Here is a 13,810-nt window from a genome sequence, read left to right as displayed (position 1 = left end):
ACCTGGCAGTCCACCTATTATAAAAGGAAGGAAGGTATATTTGCTCAACAAACAAAAATAATTGCGGTCATAACTACAGCTGAAACCTTTAGACAACCTTTTAACCTCTATACTGACTCTAAGTATGTAGTTAACCTTTTTCCAGCCTTAGAGACTGCTCTGTTATCTGGAAGCTCAAAAAATTCTACTTTTATTACAAAAATTACAAAGTATGATTATTAACAGACAAAATAAATGTTTTATTAGTCATATAAGAAGACATACTAATTTGCCAGGTATACTATCTTTAGGTAATAAAATAGCAGACTTATTAACCAAAGAACAATTTATGGGAAACTCTCTGAGAAGGGAGCTGCCTGACAATATTCTGAAGACTCCCCAGCAGGGGACCTGCATCAGCCTCACTGTAGGGCAGTACCAGTAAACTCCCTGAGAGGAGACTTGCATCAGTCCAAACTCTCTGAGAAGGGAGCTGCCTGACAATATTCTGAAGACTCCCCAGCAGGGGACCTGCATCAGCCTCACTGTAGGGCAGTACCAGTAAACTCCCTGAGAGGGGACTTGCATCAGTCCCGGCTGCTTCTGCTTCCCCAGTCTGACCTCCCAACACCCTACTGCTCAATAAGGTGCACACTTCTGCCGAAGGTTTCTCCACCTTCTGTGCACACACAGCACTTCTCTGGGTTGTGTGTTCTTCAATGCTGAGTGAGACTGCAAAAGCCACTAAACACTTTTTACAGAAGGTTCATATCTGTGGGGTTCCTGTCCACAGTGAACAAACAGATGCCCAGGGAGAGGAGAGGTTTGAGCGAAGTTTCTGCCATGTACATCGGATTGTAGGGCACATCCCTAGTATGCATCCTTCAGCTCTGTCAGGTACGCCTCTACAAAGCACAAAAATAATCGAACACAAACCGCCCCCCAAACAACACATGCACAAATGTGCCGAAGAGATACAGTCCTCAAGAGCAAAATTAAAATGGCCAAAAAATATTTTTTAAAAGTATTCAACAGCTTTGTTCACCAGGGAAGTTCACACTAAAATGGCATTGAGATTCCATGGCATCTCAGTCATGGCTCTCATCAAAACAAAAATGACAACAGCAGCTGGTGAGGATGGAGGGGAAGAACTCTTCTGCAGTGCTGGTGGGAATGTAAAGTGGTACAGGCACTACTGAAATCAGCAGAGAAGTACATCAAAGTAGTAAAACTGGAACTTCTATGATGTGAGGACAGAAGCCAGCTATGCTACTGTTGTGTGTAGAAGGAAGCTAAATCAGCATATCATTCAGATTTTTGCATATCCATGTTTATTGGTACTCTAGTCATAACGAACAAGATTTTGAACCACCCGAGATGCGCATCCACAGTCCTGTGAATTGCAACCACTGGACGACTGTACCCATACCTCCTTGGGGCCTGAAGGAGGATAGCTCTCTCCTCTCCTTTACCCGCCATTGCTGTTTTTCCCCTTGGCTTCCTCCTCCTGCCTTGAGCCCTGAGGTGCTAGAGTTCCAGAGATTTCCTCCAGCACCGTTTTCACCTCCCTCTAGAGTCCCCCTGAATAATCTGATCCTGGCCTCAACTATGACCTCTACTAATGGCTTTCAAGTCTCCACCTTGAACTTTGACCTCTCTCCAAACCATTAGTTCCCATTTTCTAAGACCACTGGGAGTTGGGTGGGCAAGCTATTTTTCACCATGTCAAAAACCAAACATCAGTTGCGTCACTACCTTTGATGTCGCTTCCAAAAAGTAAACATCCTGAGTCCACTTCCCCCATTCATGCTCTGTATGCTCACTGTCCATATCATTTCACACTAATGTCATCGAGCACCTAGGGAACAGGCATCCACTACAGCAGCACATGCCATCCAATCCAGTCCTGGGTATTTCTAAGCTGTCTGATAACAGTGAGCCAGGAGAAAGAAATAAACTTGTGCCACGTACTGGACCTGCTGGTAAAACAGAGAGAAGGTATATAGCCAAATACCTAGTATAGCAGTGATTAACATACAGTTGGCCTTCCCTATCCAGTCCACATCCTCAAATTCAAACTAACTATGGGCACAAAGTATTTGGGGAAAATTGTATCCAAATTAAAGATGGGCATGTGCTTTTCTTGTCATTATTCTCTAAACAGTACAGTGGCACAACTACAAGCACTTAGGCTATATTGGGTATCATAAGCCATCTGGAGATGACTCCAAGCACATAGGAGGACGTGTACAAGTTCTATGCAAACACTATGCCATTTTGTAGAAGGGACTTGAGTCTGCATATTCAGGGATCCAGAGAGCCAGAGGAAGTACTCTGAACAACATGATGGGCGGGGTGAAGGAGGAGACATTGGTGGATCAGAGGAAACTTCGCAGAACTTTTGAATCTGGCTGGGAATGATGCAAAGAGATTTCAGTAAAAGTGTGTATATGTGTGTGTGTGTCTGTGTGTGTGTGTGTGCTCATGTGTGTGAAATAGTCACTTATGAGTTTGTGTGAGGGGACAGTGTGTATGTGTGTGGGGGACTGTTGGGAGCTATTAATCCATTACGTACATTGAGCCATGGCAGGCTTGCTTGTTTAGTTTGTGTTTTGCACACCAGTACCTAATCTGCCAAGTCAGGAGGAATGTGTTTATATGGTGGAGTTCACAATAAATATTTGACCGCTCCTTGACCCTCAGATACAGGTGGGAAAAACAGCTGTTGCAACTAATTGAGCTAAGCAAACGGTGGCTATCGCTGATGCAGTACTGTATAAAAAGGCGGAGCTAAAATAAACCGGGGCTGCAGTCTCTACTGACAGTCCTCTCAAGGATCTTTTCTGTCTCTTGTTTTTTCTTTCAATCCTCACTCCCCCTTTCAGGTACTGTCCGTCTTGGCCAGCTAGCACCGACAGGAGACAACAGGTGGTAGCGGGGAGAGTTTGGACAGATGCATGGATATAGACATGAATGCATTATGAGGGTATGTTTGCATGAGTCCACAAATATACACCAGGTACACACACGTACATATGTCTATAAGATGGAGTGCGCCCTGGGTGATGTGTGTGCAGGAGTGGGATATAGGTATATGTGGGAGATTTGTTTCGGTAGTGAGCAGACTTCTATGTATGTGAGTATGTGCATCTGTTAGAGGGAATATCTATGTGTGAGAGATTTACATATGTGCGTGCTACATGATATGTATGATATGCGAACGCCCATGTATGAGTGCAGAAGCAGGTGTGAGTGCCCCCATGCTGGGGGTTTGGAGTGGGTCAGGAGGACAATTTCAGAAAGCACTATAGGCTGGGTGAGCACAGAGCCAAGCATGGGGCACTTTCTCCTGGGCTGTCCTGGACTCCTTCTCTTTCTTTGCCATCACCATCTTCACTCCAGCATCTGCGCTTAGGCCTCACTGTGTGTTCCCAGGACCACAGGCCACACTCCACTCATTTTTCACTAACAGACAATGGCCTGATCTAGGGGTTCCCTGCTTCTCCCATTTCCTCTGTGTGCCAAGCCTCTGTGGTGTTTGTCTGACAATCTCTGGGGAACATTTTGCAAAACATGAAATAGCCTATGCAGCAGTATGAACTTACCTTCAAGATTTCTGATTGCTTACTGTATGGATCTGTCTTGAACTATCCAGGGCCTCATAGGAGACAATGGGAGACGGAAGCCAGCCAGTAGAACCCTTGTAGACATCAGGACCAGGACACCTCCTACAAACAACAGGTCCAGGACACGTCCTGCAGGCAACAGGAACAGGACACCTCCAGTAGAAAACAGGTCCAGGATAATTCCTGCAGAAAACAGGACCAAGACACCTCCTGCAGACAACAGGACCAGGACACCTCCTATAGACAACAGCACCAGGAAACATTCTGTAGACAACAAGACCAGGACACCAGCTAAAGACAGTAGGATGAGGGTACCTTCTTCATCAACAGGACCAGGACACCCCCTGCAGACAACAGACCAGGCACACCCTGTAGACAACAGGACCAGGACACTGACTGCAGACAACAGGACCAGAATACCTTCTTCAGCCAAAAGGTCCAGGATACCTCCTGCAGACAACAGGACCAGGACACTTCTTACAGACAACAGGACCAGGATACCTCCTTCAGGGAACAGGACAAGGACACGTCCTGTACATAATAAGTCCAGTGTTGGGATAAGTCGAGTGCCTGGAATGTAGAGCATGGCCGCCAGGTCAGATACCTTCCAGGGAGGGCGGCAGGAAGCTGGCCTATTCCATTCTAGGGACACTGTCTCTTACTCAACAACCCCCAAGCAAAACCATTAAGCCTCTAATCTTTTCTAACCAGGTCCCTTGTAGATTATATGACCGGAGGACAGGACAAAGACCACATAGCCTTAGTAGCACCCTTCCTCCCCCTACCTGCCAGCCTGCTGGAAAACCCAATTTTGCCCACAAAGCTTTCCTATACAAACCTCTGCTTCCACCATAATAAATGAGCTGTCCACTGACACAGCCTCCCGGGTGTTTTCTTCCCATCGTACTTGAGGCCACCCGAGGCCTCCCTCCCCCCACCAGTCTCTCTCCTCGCCCCAACCTTCTGCGATGGGGGCTGGTGTGCAACGGCCTCCCGGTAGCAGTGGGGTTTGGGCCAAGGGGGGGCCGGCAGTCCAGGACACCTCCTCTATACAACAGGACCAGGATACCTCCTACAGACAACAGGACCAGGACACCTCCTATAGACAACAGTACCAGGAAACTTTCTATAGACAACAGGACCAGGACACCTCCTGTAGACAACAGTACCAGGAAACTTTCTGTAGACAACAGGACCAGGACACCAGCTAAAGACAGCAGGACAAGGGTACCTTCTTTAGCCAACAGGACTAGGACATTTCTTACAGAAAACAGGACCAGAACACTGACTGCAGACAACAGGACCAGGACACTTCTTACAGACAACAGGACCAGGACACCTCCTGCAGACAACAGGACCAGGATACCTCCTGCAGATGATGGGACCAGGATACCTACTGCAGACAACAGGATCAGGACACCTCCTGTACACAACAGGTCCAAGACACCTCCTGTAGACAACAGTACCAGGAAACCTTCTATAGACAACAGGACCAGGGCACCTCCTGAAGACAACAGAACCAGGACATCTCCTGTAGACAACAGGACCAGGATACTTCCTATAGACAACAGGACCAGGACACCTCCTTCAGGCAACAGGACAAGGATATGTCCTGTACACAATATGTCCAGGACACCTCCTGCAGACAACAGGACCAGGACACCTCCTTCAGGCAACAGGACAAGGATATGTCCTGTACACAGTAAGTCCAGGACACCCCCTCTATACAACAGGCCCAGGACACCTCCTGAAGAAAACAGGACCTGGACACTGCCTGCAGACAATGGGACCAGGACTCCCTCTTCAGCCAACAAGACCAGGATACCTCCTACACACTACAGGACCAGGACACCTCCTGTACCCACATGTCCAGGACACCTCCTGCAGACAATAGGACAATGACTCCTCCTACAAAGAACAGGACCAGGACACCTCCTGTAGACAACAGGAACCATGACACTTCTTTAGGCAACAGGACCAGGACACCTCCTGTACACAATAGGTCCAGGACACCTCCTGTATACAACAGGACCAGGATGCTTCCTGTAGGCAACACGACCAGGACACCTCCTACAGTCTTACAGGACCAGGACACGTCCTTCAGTCAACAGGCCCAGGACACCTCCTTCAGACAACAGGACCTGGACACTTCCTGCAGACAACAGGACCAGGACACTTCTTACAGACAACAGGACCAGGACACCTCCTGTAGACCACATGTCCAGGCCACCTAATACAGACTACAGGAACAGGACACCTCCTGCAGACCACAGGACCAGGACACCCCCTGTATACAATAGGTCCAGGAATCCTCCTATATACAACAGGACCAGGATAGCTCCTGCAGACAGCAGGACCAGGACACCTCCTGCAGACAACAGGACCAGGATGAAACTTAGCAAATGTTGGCTGCTTAGTTACAATGAAGAATAGGGAAAGTGAAGAGGCCGCATCACTAGTTGCAGCTGAGTGTGGGATTTTTGCTGTTCCCCAGTCAATAGTGCAATCAAGGTGTCTCTCCATTAGAAAGAACAACTGGGAGGTGGTGCTATTCCATGCTGTGGTGCTCTTTCTGTTTCAAGGACTCATAGCCCTTTGTTCTCCTTAGAACTGTGTACTTCACTCAAAGTTGGAAGTCAGCTTAGGGAAGGCTGAGTGAAGGCTTCCAGGGGAGCACTTTTACTCTGTACTATCCTTACAATGCTCTATCGCTCTGTTGCTACAAACCAAAAGGCTTTTTGAGAAAGTTGGAGAAGCGATTTACTTTATGCTACCAACAGTGAATGTGTGTGTGTGTGTGAGAGAGAGAGAGAGAGAGAGAGAGAGAGAGAGAGAGATCAGTGCAGTGGCACGTATCCAAGCTGCACCGTTTTTCATGCTTGACGAAATGTCTAAAATGAAGCTTTATTTTGCTTTGTGTACTGCTCATGCAATGGGAAGCTATTGTCCTGCCCTCTCAGATGCATTGGCTGAAGAGAAGACACACAGGCAGTCATTTATTGGTCGGTACTCACCACGGTTCGCCCGGGACAACCCTGGTTTCCTCTGGAGTTGTCCTGGAGTCAGTCCCACCTGGCTTCACCTTTTAGATTCTCCCAAGAATCCTTATTGGGACAATACACAGTCTGGTTACCATTAGGGAGCTGTATCATGGAAGTCAAGGTTAGAACAACAGAGCGCCTCCCAGGACACATAAAATTGGGTGCACAGCAAGGCAAGCTTGGTAAAAGTCAGTTATCAGACAAAGTATTCTTATTCCCAGCGCCCTCATCATATCAGGCAGTAGGCCTGGAGCAGCTGACCTGTGAGTGTCCACACTCCGAGCACTGTCATCGGTGGTCACTGTCACTGTGGCTACTGGCAGGCAGAGGCAGGCTCACCAGCTGCCTTAGTCCTCATGCCCAGCTGTCTCCCAACACTCCGTGTGCATTCTGAAAAATTCCTTATTCTGTAATGCTCTACCACCTAATACCCACTGCAGAAGCAAACAGCTTCCAAGATTGTAGCCCCAGACTCCCTGGCTTTCTCCTTACCTCTAAGCCCACTGCTGTGTTGGACAATGGAATTCTACAACTTCCCACTCTGAAAATGCACAAGGCAAGAGCGTCCCATGACCCTTGGAAATAGACCTTGACTCCTTCCCCTGGCATTCAAGCCCCACCTCATTGAACTCATTTCCCATCAGAACTCCCCAGTGCCAGCCCCCCACCATTCTCTGCTCTAGCCACAGACCTCTCATACTGTTCTAAATTGCCATATTCTCTGCATGGCTCACTGTAGGTGGGATATACTTCATGATCTGCTTCCTTCACTAGCAACACAAAATGACATGGGAATGGACACATAAAGTGCACGATGTCCAGCCCAAGGGGCTCAGAATCAGAAGGCACACGGAGTGAATGGGAAGCCATAACCACACCACCATGCAGAGCCACAGCTGACAGGAACGCCTCTGAACGTCAAACACGTGTTTCAAAGCACTGAGGTCTGAGGACTGTTTGCACCAGCAGAGCCGTGTCTCAGGGAAGAAGAGCTCACCGAAAAGTAGAGTATGAAGCAAGAGCTGGGTTAGAAAATGAAGGTGTGGGAAGACAGCTCAGTGGACAATGTGCATGCCATGCCAGGGTATGGACCACGGTCTGAATAGACAGACCCCTCCTAAAAACTGGCTGTGGTAACATGCATCTATCTATACCCCCAGACCACCTGTGGTGAAAGAGAACAGAAGAAAGAAGAACCCTTAGGGCTCCCCAAGGCAGGTAGCATGTTATGTGCAGGAGTGAACAACAAGTAGCCCTGCATCAAACACACACCATTATGCATATGCACCAGCACACTCACATGAGCATGCACACACACACACACACACACACACACACACACACACACAGAAATGGAAAATAATTAACAAAGATTTTAAAGTATGGATGAAAATGTTATAATGGAATCCATTACTTTTTAAGCAAACTTACAAAGAATAAATAAATGAAAGCAGACAACAATTGAGTCTTGGTAGATTCCAGAGATTTTTCATTTTCTTCAGGTCTCTATATCGCTACTGTTTCTTCTTTGTTTAATTTATAGGAAAAACACACATCATCAATGCAGCAAAATAAATCTGGATGAAAGAATTCTATGCGGCAAATGAAGGAGAGGGGAGAGACTGTCTTAACAACACAAGACACAACCAGTTTTCTACTTACTGAACCTCCTCAGGGAGGGCTGGAGAGAACGGCAGTATAAGGTGAAGCAAAGATGCACAGGAAGTGGTTGAAAAGTATTCAAGGGCCGTCCGCACCAAGCCTGATGTTTGCTGAGCACCTGGTGTTTGCCTAGCTGAGTACTTTAGTAGATCATTTCTGATCCTTGGAAGAACACATCTGGTTAGGAAGAAAATAGTTAAAGCAGATTCCAGAGTACCCGCACGCCAGATTAGCAGGGTGGGCCAGTCTCTCAGTGGTAAAGAACAGTTTTGATGGTCTCTCAGCACAGATCAGAAGGCGCCCAACTCTAACCTCCACCACCTCTTGTGCCCTGTCTGCTCAGTAAATGTTTATCAAGGAGACTACTACTATAATTTGAGAAGTAAAGCCCTGACTGAGTACAGAGTCAAGTGGCCATATGCTATGATTTTGATTCTGGGTTTGAACTCAGGGCCCTGCAGGAGCTAGCGGGGGCACTCAACCACTGAGCTACCTACACCAGCCCAAATCACTGTTTGCGGTAGCCAAAGGCCCTGCCAGAGCCATCATAAAGGGATGGGTCCCCAGGGTGGGTGTTTGTGCTGGATGAACGAGAGGAGGTTTATAGGTGAGTGGTCTTTAAAGAAGGATTGGCACCTGGATAGGATGTGTCACACCTTTGGCCCATGGCAGTAGATATCCTCACCACAGGAGATCAAGACACTGCAATTCTATTGCTTTGTGCTGAGGGATCTCCCCTCCCATGGCATTCCCACAGCTTTCACCTCCCTTACCATACCCATCTTATATCTGGTCTTCCTGCTGCCTCCAACCTCACACATTACTGTTGGGCTACCTCCAACACACACATGCATACATCACACAGAACACATAAGCATGACACACATATAATAATAACAGTAAGAGCAGCCTAGGCAAGACACAATCTGGTCAAACTTGGTACCTGGAATTGCCACCTTTTCCACTCTTGTCTGAAAACACACTTCAGATGCTAGAGCTTCTAGAAGCTCCTGGAGAAGCTGGCTTTGTCCCAGGCTGACTCCTGAGTCCCAAAGATTGCTATGGGGACAAAGAGAAGACAAATAGGCCAGAGAGGAGAACGTCCAGTATCCCACAAGCAAACAGAAGCTCTCAGTCCCCATGTCCCCAAAGAACAGTAAGGAAAAGTGAACAAACCAGTCCCTGGGAGAGTGGGGCAGTGAGGCTGCTGTCACAAACTTAGTGGCTAACATGTGACTTTACACAGCCAATTTTCACACTGGATTCCCAACGTAGATAAAAACGTAGTTTCATGAAATGTGGATAATAAACACGGAAGGGATGTCTGTGCCGGCTAGCCCAAAATAGAGCTTGGCAACCCTGTTATCCTCATATCTGTGAATCAGCTGATGCCTTTCATCCCTCATTCTGTGAAACTCTGTGTCTTGGGAGTATAGCTTATATTAAGAGAAACAAGCCCAAGTTATGGAAATCTGGCCTTATTTAGATCTCAATATTGCTTAACTCCTCAAACCAACTGATAGCACCCACACAGGCAATCAACATAAAGAAAATCTTTCCAGAAGACGCCAGTGACAGACAGGCATGGGTACCCAGTATCTCCAAGGAATGGACCAGGGATAGTTGAAGAGCAGCTACCATAAGGGGTTGGTAGTAGTGGAAAACCTCTAGTTCGATAACTAAATAAAATAGGAAAGCCTGCAAAGCAAGACAGAGGGAGACAGTCCAGAGTCCATCCCGAGCCAATCAGCCGTGTGGGAGCAGAGGGGGAGTGCAACTGCAGGAGGCTGCCTGTACAGCTCCTACACAGAGCCTCAGAAAGCTCACCCTGTGTTGTCAGTAAGAGACATTTGATAGAACAGGAGGAAAGTGGGCACCAGAAGCCGAGTGAGGCGATGGCAGAGGCACTGGCAGAGTGAGGTCAGGCACCAGGAAAACGCCTCTCATCACTCTCAAAGCAACAGCAAGAAGCTATTTTTAAAAGACTCCTGCTGAGTCAGAGGATGGCATGGGACACAGAGGAAGAAGACCCTCCCTGAAGAACACACCTTGGAGCCCACAGAAACTGTCACAGGACTGCATGCCACAATCTGTCCTGCAGAGTACCTCTCGATAGGGGTGAGTGGGTGCATTTGAGTTAAAAACCGGGGAGTATACTGGGAGGTACAAAGCTGATCCGAGCAGTTGTGGGGAGTGGAACACGGACACAGGTTGCAAACATTTACCCTCAGCCTCTGGAAGGACCGCCTAGTGGTGTGAGAAGCATTCATAACCTGACCAACAAAGTGTCCCCAGAGGTGGGATCAGCATCTGTGGCCAGGCCTCACAAAGGGCCTCCCAGCGGCATGACCAACCTTATTCATGGACTGCAAAGAGGAAGGACTGGATCTGAAGAAAAGACCATCCAGGGGCATGACTGACACCTGCCACCCAGGGAAGGACTGCCTCCGGACCTTGTGTCATTTGTGAGTCCTAGAATTCCCTAGAGACACATAAAGCCAGAAAGGAAACTACAAGGAGATGGGAGACTTGCAGGAGGTGGAAAGAGGGAGGGAGAACAAAGGGAAGGATTGGAGGCAGGGTAAATATAGTCAAAGCACCTAGCATAGTTGAAAGAAATTGTCTATATGTAACCCAACACTATGTATAATGATACATGTCTGTAAAAAAATGAAACCTCAAGCCCACCCTTCTCATTTCTATTCTAACTCCATTTACCTGGCTTTATAAAAAGTCCCACTGACATTACTGCTTACGTAGATCATGTATGAACGGCAACGCTTTTGTTTTTCAGTGAGTGCGCTCACACATGCCCATGTGTGTGAAGGGTGTGTGCGTGTTCACCTCTATATGTGGGGGAACACGCACGCTTGCACAGAGGTGTGTGGAGGCCAGAGGTCAATCTTGGGTATCACTCCATGAGTGCCGTCCTCCCTGTTTTCTCAGACAGCATCTCTCGCTGGGACCTGAGGCTCAGTGAGTAAGTAAGGCTGGCTGGCCGGGGAGCGCAGAAATTTTACCTTTCTCTGCCTCCTCTTCAGTACTGGGATCACAAGTGAGAGCCATCATACCTGGATCTTTACATTGGTGCTGGTCTTCATGCATTCAAGGTAAGCATTTTACACACCGAGCTAGCATCTCACCCACAGCAATGTGAATTATTAGAATCCTTTGCTACTTTGAAGACAGGACTGCATTTCTTAAATTGAAACTTGGTGTAAGTCCATTGGAACTAAACACCTTCTTCCTTCTCCCTCAGAAAACAGTAAAAAGACTAAACGGTCTTCCTACTTTCCTCTCACATGGTGAAAGGACTGTCACCAAAGAGCCAGCAATGATTTCCTTGTGGCATCTGTATATGCCCAAACAGACTGCACCCCATGAATTCATCAGGGGAAGGAAGCCCTCCAGGAATCTGTGAGCTATATTTGACCCAACTCACCAAGAAAAAGTGAGACTTTTCCCCACTTTATGCATTGGCATGGCTCAGCATGTTAGAACTTTAAAACTTTCCCAGTGTGTCAAGCATTGGAATGTTGGAGGGCTTCCTGAGGTCCACTAGCAGTGACTCATTTTTAAGCCATCTAGGGACTAACATTCTGCTAGCCTTCCACAACAAGGATGTCAGGCCACAGTATATCATGTCTCCTCACCATGCTGGCTTACTCTAAATTACCACTGGCAAGGGAACAGCCCTCATGTGAAACTTTGCCCTGCTTCCCAATGTCTACAATAAGTTCCAATGAAGCTGACAGTCAGGAATGTGGACACCGGGGCTGGAGAGATGGCTCAGTGGTTAAGAGCACTGACTGCTCTTGCAGAGGATCCAGGTTCAATTTCAGCACCACATGACAGCTAACAACCATCCGGTTCATATCTCCACTTCCAGGGGATCCAACACCCTCTTCTAACCTCCTCAGGCACTGCAGGAGATGTGTGCACTTACATACATGGCAATGTACGCATAGACATAAAAAATAAAAATAATAAAATTTCAAAAAGAATGTAGACACCATCCTGGAGGCAACTGTGTTCAGTAGAAGGAGCAAGACACGGAAAATACAAACAATGGAAGATTCATCTTAGGAGAGGTTCCATGGTAGTGCAGCTCATGCAGACTGGGTTTGGATAGATGAGTGGAAGGGACTACTGGAGAGACAGTGCTTAGCGAGGATAGAGTCCCAGTCTGGGAAATGCAAAGATGCTACAGATGAAGGGAGGTAATGGTTGCAGCGCATTGTCAATGCCCTAGGTGTAGGTGGACTGCACACTTAGAGTTGGCTAGGAAGGTACAATTTTGTTTATATACATTTACCATACTAGAAATACTGAGTTCAAAGGGTGCATACACTCAGTGGATTCCTCTATGAATGACACCTGGATCTCTGCCCAACACAACTTCTCTGTCCTCCCTCTCACTATTTCCAGAGAAAGGCTGTGTTCCTTTCTGCCCCTGAACCTCTTGCTCCTTCTCACCCTTAGCCTGGAACACTCCCACCTGTCATCTCCAAGTCTACAAATGCAGTCTACATTTCTCCTTCTTTTCTTCCCCTTGCCACTTTCCCCTTAAACTTCTCAAGAGGGTGTTGGGAGAAGAGAATCATTTCAGTCTCCTATTATTTCTCCATTTCATGGTCACAGCTTGTCCTGTGACCCTTCCCCCCAAAGACTCTGAAATCACTGATGTCTGGGGCTGAATCTCACTCTTGCCTAACAGAGAATTTTGAGGCAAAGCACAAGTCAAAGGTTTGACAGAGGATCAAACGGCAACAAAGGAGAGGACCATGGGAAGAATGATGTCCTGGGTCGGTGGGGGTGGGGTCCAACATCTGAGGAGAAAAGGGATCAGCATAGACACTCCAAGGCAGAAGAGGACAATGTCTTTTCTAAGTTCCCCAAGTGTTGAGGGAGAAGTCCAGCTGACCTCTCAACAGACTGTCAGCAGCCTCTCACCCCGCCCTCTTCCTCTGGGTCATCCACAGAGGGAAGAACAGAGTCCTGGAAGGAACTTCCAGGACAGGCGTGGGGAGGAAGAAACCATGAGTGACTCTGACCCTGCCTGCGGGGCAAGCACAGGAGCACATACAATGGAGAATGCCTGCACTGTTTGGGCGGTCAGTCGCTGCCAGCGAAAGGGCGCAATTGCCTGTGTTCCAAGACTCACTGGCAGGAGACTTCAAAATGAGACATGAAACTGTGCAGTGCAGTGGGTAAAACAGAAGCCAGAATAGGAATGACTGAGAGGGAAGGTGGCAGAAACCTTGGCCAGGCAGGGTTCCACCTGGCCCAAGGGGAGACCTGAGCTCCCACTACATCTGGCCCCATAGTAGGAGCAATCTGCAGAACACTGTGGGGCTGTATAGCACAGTGAGGCTGCCACTAAGCCAAGTGGGGCTCTAGGGCCCTTGATACCTGCCCAGTCAGTGTTGAGATGCGCTGTTCAAGACAGACGCCTACCAATTTCAGAGAGCTGGTGTTAAAACTGGAGGAGGAGGAGGGGGA

General features: G+C 47.8%; 2 long non-coding RNA genes across 2 annotated transcripts in view; both read right to left on the bottom strand.

Annotated features, from left to right (window-relative positions):
* Positions 1–1,296: 1,296 nt before the first annotated feature.
* LOC103741299 lies at positions 1,297–3,905 on the bottom strand. Its single transcript, XR_607577.2, has 2 exons — positions 3,585–3,905; positions 1,297–1,958 (listed from the first exon to the last, which is right to left on the bottom strand). It is a non-coding gene; the product is annotated as an uncharacterized LOC103741299 (long non-coding RNA).
* Positions 3,906–8,178: 4,273 nt separating this feature from the next.
* LOC103741298 overlaps positions 8,179–13,810 on the bottom strand; it is a 6,876-nt gene continuing 1,244 nt past the window's right edge. Inside the window, exons 2-3 of the long non-coding RNA XR_003850935.1 lie at positions 9,252–9,367; positions 8,179–8,485 (exon numbers count right to left, since the gene is read on the bottom strand). This is a non-coding gene — a long non-coding RNA (uncharacterized LOC103741298). The remainder of the gene's footprint in view (positions 8,486–9,251; positions 9,368–13,810) is intronic.

This window comes from Nannospalax galili, unplaced genomic scaffold, assembly GCF_000622305.1.
Source record: "Nannospalax galili isolate Female #2095 unplaced genomic scaffold, S.galili_v1.0 scaffold880, whole genome shotgun sequence".
NCBI lineage: Eukaryota > Metazoa > Chordata > Mammalia > Rodentia > Spalacidae > Nannospalax > Nannospalax galili.
Note: the sequence above shows the minus strand (reverse complement) of the source record. Positions and strands in the feature narration are given on the sequence as shown.